The sequence below is a fragment of the Typopeltis vanoorti genome, chromosome 8, assembly GCF_054136105.1.
Source record: "Typopeltis vanoorti isolate ZY-2024b chromosome 8, IOZ_Tvanoo_1.0, whole genome shotgun sequence".
NCBI classification, from domain to species: domain Eukaryota; kingdom Metazoa; phylum Arthropoda; class Arachnida; order Uropygi; family Thelyphonidae; genus Typopeltis; species Typopeltis vanoorti.
In genome coordinates this window covers 66,522,501-66,531,877 of record NC_143556.1, presented here as the reverse complement: position 1 = coordinate 66,531,877, position 9,377 = coordinate 66,522,501, and the positions used below count along the sequence as shown (strand labels likewise).

Here is a 9,377-nt window from a genome sequence, read left to right as displayed (position 1 = left end):
ACATTGGAGATGAAAATTTCAGCTTGCTAATAGACGAATCGAATGATATCACAGTGAATAAGATTTAGGAATGGTCATCATTTATTATAGCAGGAAATTCAACAAAATTATGCATACATTTCTGAGCATGGTGGTTCTTGAAAAGTGTGACGCTAGTGGTATTGTGGCTGCACTGAAAAAAAGAGCTCTTGACCAAGAAATTGGACATTAAAATCTCATTGCAATTTTTACAGACAACGGCAGTGGTTGGTGTCAATAATGGCGGTAATGAACAACTGAAGGCATATATATACCCCTCCTTAATTTTAATTAGATGTGTATGCCATTCATTACAACTGGCAATGTCTCACACTTGTGCAGAATCTCTCCCAAGAAAATTAGAATTTTTAGTTGCCGAAACGTATAAGTAAAAAGTGGTTTTCACATTCTTCAAGACAAGCGGCATACAAAGAGCTATATTAAACTATCAACGAAGATGATGCTCCTCTGAAAATTGTAAGCAATTGTGCAACAAGGTGGCTCTCCATTGGACTTGTAGTAGACAGAATTCTCAGCCAGTGGTTGGAATTAAAAACTCACTTCGAAGTTGTGAGTGTGACAGAAATGTTACAAAGCTCAAATTTTGTGGGAGATGTACAAAGATGAAAGGAATCTGTTGTACCTTTTATTTTTGCATCCTGTCGTAGTTCAAGTTCAGAAAGTTAACAAAATTTTCGCATCTAACAGTGCGGATAAAATGAGATTATTTGAAGACCTTTCTCATTTGATTCGCTCTATTGCTAATATGTTAGTGCTATCATCATCCACAGTCGACCCTCTAGAGTGAGAGATTGATGACTATTTGGATCCCAGTCCAAATCTTGGTTAAAGATTTGAAAGAAAAATTTTAGAGTTCATGTTACAAAAGAAGATAACGCAAAATGATGAGCGAAATATTAGAAGTAGAGCAAGACAGTTTCTTCTTGGTCTCTTCAAACAGCTTAAGCATAGGTTGCCTGAAAACTTGAATGATTTTTTCTTTTTCTTTTGACAATATCCTAAAACATATAAAAGAACCTGCTTAGAAATAATGCTGAATACAGAAAAAGACGTTCCTGCTGCTGAATACCAGTACAATACTATCCACTTAAATAAATGGATAAATATAGAAAACACTGAGCTATTCTGGACTGAAGTACGAGAATATAAAGATGCACCTGGAATGAACCCATTTAAAGAAATTGCTCAGTGTGCAATAAATTTATTAATATTGCCAAAGTCTAATGCGGAAATTGAACGAATTTTTAGTTCCATGAATGTAGTTAAAACTAAATTAAGAAACAAGATGGAATTGCCAATGCTAACAGCTATTTTGTCAGTCAACTATGGCCTTGGGCATAACAACAAGTGCTGTACAGACTCATTTAATATAATATAATAATAAAGTATAAGTATGGCCCTGCACTCACGTGGACTCCTTCACAGGACAAGACTTGAGCTCGAACGACTGGAGAACAACTGACGTGTAGTACAGAAGGGCAAAGAATGAAAGAAAGAGAATGGAAAAGCATAAAAGTGGGAGAACAAGAGATAATATTGTATGAGGACTCGATAAGTATACTTAATGAGAGTGATGAATGCATGTTTTCTAGCTACGAAGATAAAGGATGTTAGTGACGCTGTAAGTATACAGAAAAATGAAGCGAACGAGTTAATTGTTCTGACTGGTACAAATGATTTGAAAGGTGAGAAATATGCATTGAGAGAAGATATGAAAGAGTCGTTTGTTGAAGCAAAAATGAAGCGTAAGAAAGTAAAGATTATGAGTCTGCTAGGTATAGTAGGAGAGAACTGAGAAAAAAAGGGACAAATTGTCAATGAGAAGATTGGGCAGTTTATTGATGTATGGTGTGAATTTGATGTACTAAAAGACATATACGCCCGACGGAGTACACGGATGTTTGTGATTGTTTTGGAATTCGGAGAAAGTGTTGTTTAGTGAAAGTGTGGTAGTGCAAAAGAGGGAAACGAGATGTTAGGGAGGGGGCCTGATTGGCCGAGTGGTTAGCATATCCGCTCTCCAGCCAAAAGGCTGCTGGTGCGAATCCCGCAGTGGTCATGGATGTTTGTGATTGTCTGTGAAAATACGAGTCGTGGTGGTCGGCGGTAGATGGCGCTGGTGTAGATGATGAAGATAGTTGCTGTTGGTGGATTGGTGGAGATAGAGAGTTGTACAGTAGGTGCCCGTCCTCGAGTCTTTGGACTTCCTGAAGGTGTTACGTAATAATAATAATGAAATGCAGCAATGTGTCTGGCCTCATTGGAAACCTGTGAAACAAGGGATTTTACAGGTTTTCGATTTGAATGGGTTGGTAATGACACAAGGGTAACTATGGGTACAAAGGGATGTTGAAATGCCGTACATGGATGGGGAGGTTTTTGGAAAATGGTCAGCTCGACTTGACCAAAAATCATAGACATCAGTGAGACCTGTTTGACTGAAAATGATATAGTTACAGGGATAGAATATAAAAAGTATTGTATATTCAGGGAAGAATGGACAGGAGGTGAGGTATTACAACCAACAAAATTAGAAGTTAAAGAGGATTTTAGGTCTGATGGAAATGGTTCATTTGAGGCTGTCTGGTGTGAGATAGAGGCAAATAGGACAAAATATGTTGTTGAACCAGGTGTTCCACAGGAAGATGTAAATGCCATGTATCAGCATGAGTAGGCAGAACAATTATGGGAGACTTCAACTATGAAGACATGGATTGGAGTGAGGAAAGGGGGAATGGCAAGAAGATGGAAGTTGGATTTATACAGTTAGGGGATTATATGAAACAACATGTTATTGAGAGAATAAGGAATTTGAATGTGTTCGATCTGATAATAATAGCATCAGAAGATGTATCCATAACCAAGGTAGACTGTCTCCAGTCAGGGAGAGTAATTATACAGTATTCTGGGAAGTTACTATGCATGGAATTATCTGTCAAGAAAGATTTGAGGTTGAACTATAAAGCTGGTAATTATGACAGACTTAGGAATCATCGTTGAGATGTGCCATGACTTGAGAAGCTACAAGGAAAGAATGTCAGTAGTCAGTGGTGCACTCAGGATTTAATCTTGGGGGAGGGGGCCGAGTTGAGTAGATGATTTGAGAATATACACACTATGCATTGCATATAACCTATGACTGAGCATCCGCAATGATCGCTAATTCATAAGTAGTATAGAAGTAGAAGACACAACACAATATAAATAAAAAAAATTTAATTTTAATTAGGAAAAGATTTTTGGAAAATTTTAGAAAATTTCCTTTTTCTTCCGGGAGGTACCACGGGCCCCTTGTCCTCCCTTTGGGTGTGCCACTGTCAGTAGTGCATAGGAAGTGGTGAGGCATTGTTTGAGAGAAGCAGTTATCAGACTGCACATTCAAGGTCAGGAGGGTAAACCAAGTGAGGATGAACTGGATGAGTGGAGATATTAAGCAAGAGCTGCAAAAAAAGAAAACACTGCGGAGGGAATATAAAGTAAAAAAGGTGATCTCATGAGCAGTGAAAAGTGTTTCCAAGGAGGGTGACTAGTATGGTAAGAAAGGCCAAATCAGACTATGAGAGAGAATCAGTGGTGCACTCAGGATTTAATCTTGGGGGGCGGAGTTGAGTAGACGATTGAGGATACACATTATGCATTGCATATGACCTATGACTGAGCATCTGCAGTGATGGCCAATATATGATACCCGTGTTCTCCTCTGGGCCGACTCGGGCAAACGAAGTATTGTTCAGTCCGCCCAAGCACTACTTCGTTCGCCTTGCGTTCACAGAGGCCGAGGACTCTAGGGTATTCCCACCTTATGTGACTGCTAATTCATAAGTAGTATAGAAACAGAAGACACGACACAACATAAATAAAAAAATGAATTTTAATTAGGAAGAGATTTTTGGAAATTTTTCTAGTGTTTTTTCCCTTTTTTTGGGGGAGCAGGGTCATTCCCCCCCTGAGTGTGCCACTGGAGAGAATTATCTAAACACCAAAATAGAGTTTTTTCGTTATGCAGCAAGTAAGAAAAAAATCTAGTAGCGGCTCGTGACTTGAAATCGTGGGGGGTGCTGCAACTTTCGAAATATACATACACACTGTAAGTACATTGTATACGTGTTTGGATAAAATATCAAAAATTATGATAAAAATTTAAAAAAAATTAAACAAAAAAATATTCTTTATTATCAATAAAATTATACAGTTTGGTATAATTCAAAATTACTTAAAAATAAAATCCATTCCTTTAATTGTAATTAAAGGAATGGATTTACAATTTTTGGACATTACAATTAAATCCTTTAATTGTAATGTCCAAATATTTAAAGAGACGGAGTAAACACAATAAGTACTACGAACACTACTACTGGCGCAAACTGCATATTAACAACAGTGGATCTGCGCGACGGAGTGCTGCATTACACTAATAGCTCGCATCTCACTATGACGTGCATATGCTTGCGCGCGGAGCAATATGACACTGTGGTAAACACAGTTCTGCTAGCGTCCTTCGCCCTCCTAAGTGCGATAAGATTGATTTTTATTTTTATACAAAATAAGAGAATTGCATAGGATTGTTGATGATAAAATTTAATATTACAAGCAAATATAAATTAATAAATATATTTATATATCGAGAAAAAGTGGGGGTGCTGCAGTTTTGCAGTGCTTATGCACGAGCCGCCCCTGGGAAAATCACTATGGTAGAATGACTTTAAACAGTACTCGTGGTAGTGATTTAATACTTCACGCACACATGTGTCTAACAATAAAACTTTAACACGGACTGTAGCTCCAGTTCAAAGTTAACTGTGTTTTAGTCGAATTTATAGTTTTATAATTTATAGTTTTTGTAGTGACTCAATGTTTCTTTATAGTGTTTTTATTTGCTTTCTATGTTCTTTCACGCCTGAAGAAGTCGGCCACTCCGATGAAACATGTTGCGTATTTAATAAATTTAATTGTTTGTTCTAATTCTCGGATCTCAGTCAGTGTATAAATATGAACATATCCCAATTCCGAGTTAATACAACAAATCATCAATATATATATATTATATATATTTACCGGACTCGTTTAGCTCTGCTATCAGATACTGGCGCACTCGTGAAGTCACACGCACGCAGATGCTTAACAATAGAACTTTAGCCCGGACTGTAGCTACAGTTCAAACTTAACTGAAGTTTATAATCAATTTTTTAGTGGTACAATGTTTCTTTGTAGTGTTTTTATTTTGCTTTCAATGTTCTCACGCCTGAAGAAGTCGGCTTTCGACGAAACATGTGGTGTGTTAAAAAAAAATGTCGAATTCTCGGATTTCAGTCAGTATATAAAAAATAAATAAATATCTATATATATAATCTATATATATATCTATATCTATCTATCTATCAATCTATCATCTATATATATATATATATATATATATATATATATATATATATATATATATATATATATATATATATATATATATATATATATATATATATATATATATATATATATATAATTAAAAATAATAATTCAATGATGCAATTATCATTAAACTTTTGTGCCTCTTTTGAAATGGGCGCCACATGCGTCATCGGCATCGACAAGGTTCATACAAGGTGCGCCTTTAACTTTTTTTTTGGAACAACAACAACAACAACAAAAAAGTTAAAGTCGTGTGTGTGTGTATGTGGAGAGAGAAAGAGAGGAATACATTATTCAAACGATATATGAAATGATCATTGTAGGCTAGATTTGTTACATTAATAAGTTCATTCTTACCTGGCTGTAGATGAACAGGTAACTGTAATTTGTAAATATTGCTTCTCGCACATGCGCAATGCTCATATCTAGTTTTTGCAGACGTATAGCGGTCCGCTTCTATCATGAAGTTATTACTTTCTTTTTGTTGTTTCAAATGCATGCTACATTTTAGAAATTTACTGTTTTATAATTTTATAATAAATTTTCTTCATGCTGAGCTGGAAAAAAAAAGTATTTTTCAGAAGATATAACCTAAATACTACTACTAACAACGACGAAAATTTGAATATGAATATATTTTGTAATTTTATTTTATCGCATAAGAGGCTTTGAAGAGGCTTGAAGCTTTTCTAGACAGTCGCAGAGTGACATGACAGAGATAAAAGGGATAAAGAGATTTCTCGTTGTGAACATTTTAAAAGACGTTGATAACACGAAATTTAGTAGTGGGCTCCTAACGGTAATAGTGAACTAAAGCAAGCTTGTTCGGGATATACCACAGAACTTTTCTCTTGAGGTAAGTACTAAAGGTTTTGCATATATAAGCATGTTGAATTTCCTCTTTTAAGAATATTTGACAGAATAGATTTAACAAGCTTCTATATCTCAGTTGCTTTCGACGGAGCCTTGATATTTGAGACGACTGGCTTCGAATCCGTCGGATACAAAGAATCTTACCTTTATTAGAGTTTTAGAAATTTTCATTTATAATTTTTAGATAAATTTTGATTTTTGTAGTATAGTAATATTCACACTACTATATTTCGAAATCATAAGAAAAATCAGTACTTATATTTTCATTCGTCAATTTTTTAGTACTGCAGTAAGTTACTAACGATGTAAAAAATTCATTTTACGGTATGTTGCTGCTACAGAAAGGACTTTTTCAGTTAAAGATAAAGTAACCGAGGTTTCATATGGAAGCGTACTGTTTTACCTGCTGAAAAACAAACAGAAACTCTCTCAAAAATAAATAAACTAATAAATAAAAAAACTCTAGCCAGGGAATATACTCCGTTTATAGACATAAAAAACTACAGCATACAGATAGGATCCATCTTGTCATTGATTAGGTTTCTGCAAAGCCAAGTTACTCTGTTGTGATAGACCACACGTTAACAGAAAGATGAGATGAAGTCCTCTGTTAAACTGGATTTGCTTAACACAGGGTTTCATTTTTTAAACGTGATTTAAATAAGCCGATATGAAAAGTTTACGATGAGTCTTGGATTCAATGGCGGCATCACTCAAAAATAAATAAACAGATTAAAAAAAAAAGAAGAAAAAAAGAAAGAAAACTCATATCAGCTGAGTACTTTTATCTCTTGGGAATAGATATAGGTCAATCAGCGCGTTTTCAACAATAATGGTCAGATATCGTTAACGGTGTCAGCACTGTTGTTTAGTTGATCGACAAACGATGATCTTTTGTGGATATCCCTAAAGTCGAAGAAATATCACCGTTTTCAATATTAAGGACAAGGCCGCTGCGATATTGGATTGAACACAGATTGGAACCACTTCTATATGTCCATCTAATCGGTGTACCGTCCTTTTATGAATGATAATTTTCTTAAGATAATTTTTAAAATATTAGATTAAAACCATTTTCTACCCATTTCATTCAAGAATTAGCCGATCAGAGATGGAGACGGCATGAAAAGTTTGATCATAAGGAATTATTGAATATTAATACGTCAATCAATGAAAAAAGACATTCATTTATTTAGAAATGCTTTTTAAATTTTTGGATACGTTGCCAAATGTTTAAGAAAATTTTACCACAACTGTAGCTGGAAAGAACTTATTAAAATTTGGTATTTGAAATTCGATATCCTTACAAAAATTTATTTATCTGTTCAAGTTTAAGTACCATTTGAGAGACACAATGGGACATACTGGAATTGCATATTGCAATAACTCCGCTTAGGTGAATAATTAAAAAAAAAAAAAATGGGATTAAGGATGTATACTATTGAATCGTTTCAATTTTTGCTTTAATTGGACTATTTCTATTGGAAAAATTAGATAAAATTAAATCTTTAGCCCATATCAACTAAAAATGGGTCGATGCGTGTCATAATTAAAAAAAAATCACGTGTTAACATTCGAAATTTTAACCACCGCCATTTGTGGGAATATGATAATGATATTTTTTGTGAAATCAACGAAAATATCGACAATTAAAAATTTTAATTTCAAACTGTATTGTAATCTACTACGTAATGTTAATTTGGTATCATTGCAGTACTGTGCAGTAACTGTAATTATTAAGCTACATCCAAGAAAGATTTTTTTTCTCTTTTAATTATATTACTCGTTTTATTATTTATTTATTTACATTTTTTTTTTTTACAAAACGATATCAAATGACAACGTTTTTTTTCCTCTCCTCTGTAATTGGACTTTTCATATTAGCAGAACCACACGAAATGATAATAGAATATTATTCTTTGACTTGGTGGAATTTAACGGAATTTGGTATTTAGGATCACTATCAGAATTTATCAAGTTCGTTTCAACTGGACCATTTTGATGGTAAAATATTTGTAAATCTTTATTAATGATTATAATTAATAGTCATTTATAACAATTGGGCAGATGATAATGGGCTATTCCAGTATCATCTGCCGACAAATCTTTTATCATAAATGGCCACTCCTTGAATTACTCTTTGATTATTCAACATGGCATTTTATTCATTTCTTAATGAAAACTTCAAATTTTCATCTCTTCGTTCTTATAAGTGATGCACATAACTATCAATGCTGCAAACCTTGCAACTATCTAAATGAAAATGAATATCTTCTTTTAAATTCCTTTTAATTTTTTATGGAAGCAAAAAACAAATTAAATTAGTGAACCAAATAGTTTGAAATAGATGCGATGTAAAATGCGATACTCGGCGTTAGAAAGTTACGAATTTAGCGTTTTAAATGTAAGTTCGGTTTAAATAGGAAGTTTTTTACTTCCTTACCACAGGATTTCAGCATTGCATACAGCCAAAGAAAGGGGAGAAAGAGATCCAGCGAAAGGTACATGATGTCTTACACTGGTGTCCAAAAGCTAAGGACGAACTACATTTTTACCCTTATATTAAAACATTTTCATGACTACAACCAAATATGGATATACATTTATTGCCAGCATATTAATAAATTATACTACACAAAAATGTGTTATAAATTTCGTACAAATTAAATTGCAATACGTTTTTTGGGGAAAAAAAAATACAAATTTCCTAAGTTAAGGAATTAATGTACAGTGCTTACAGAAAACCATGTTGAGAGACATTTCAGTATAGAATATGTCCACCCCGAACTGCGATGCAGGCTCTCACAACGTCGAACCATGCTTAACACGAGTGATTCAAAAGTTCTTGAGGCAAACTAGCCCACTCGTCTTTCAGAGCAAGGATAAGGCTCTGTTTGTTTTCTGGAGGAGAATTTTGAGCAGCAATGCGTCTCCCTATTGCTTTCCAAACATGTTCTGTAGGGTTAAGACTGGGAAGCGTGCTGGCCACTCGATTCATTTAAGATCCTCTGTCTACAGAGGTATCTACACTGCTCGTGTACGATGTGGTATGGCATTGT

The 9,377-nt window shown here is 34.4% G+C and overlaps 1 protein-coding gene across 1 annotated transcript in view; it reads left to right on the top strand.

Annotated features, from left to right (window-relative positions):
- The first annotated feature begins 5,733 nt into the window (after window positions 1–5,733).
- The window catches only part of LOC150104066 (multidrug resistance-associated protein 1-like), a 359,631-nt gene continuing 355,987 nt past the window's right edge, over window positions 5,734–9,377 (top strand). The window contains exon 1 of the mRNA XM_090397253.1: window positions 5,734–6,301. The gene's annotated coding sequence lies outside the window, so the exon portion shown is untranslated. The remainder of the gene's footprint in view (window positions 6,302–9,377) is intronic.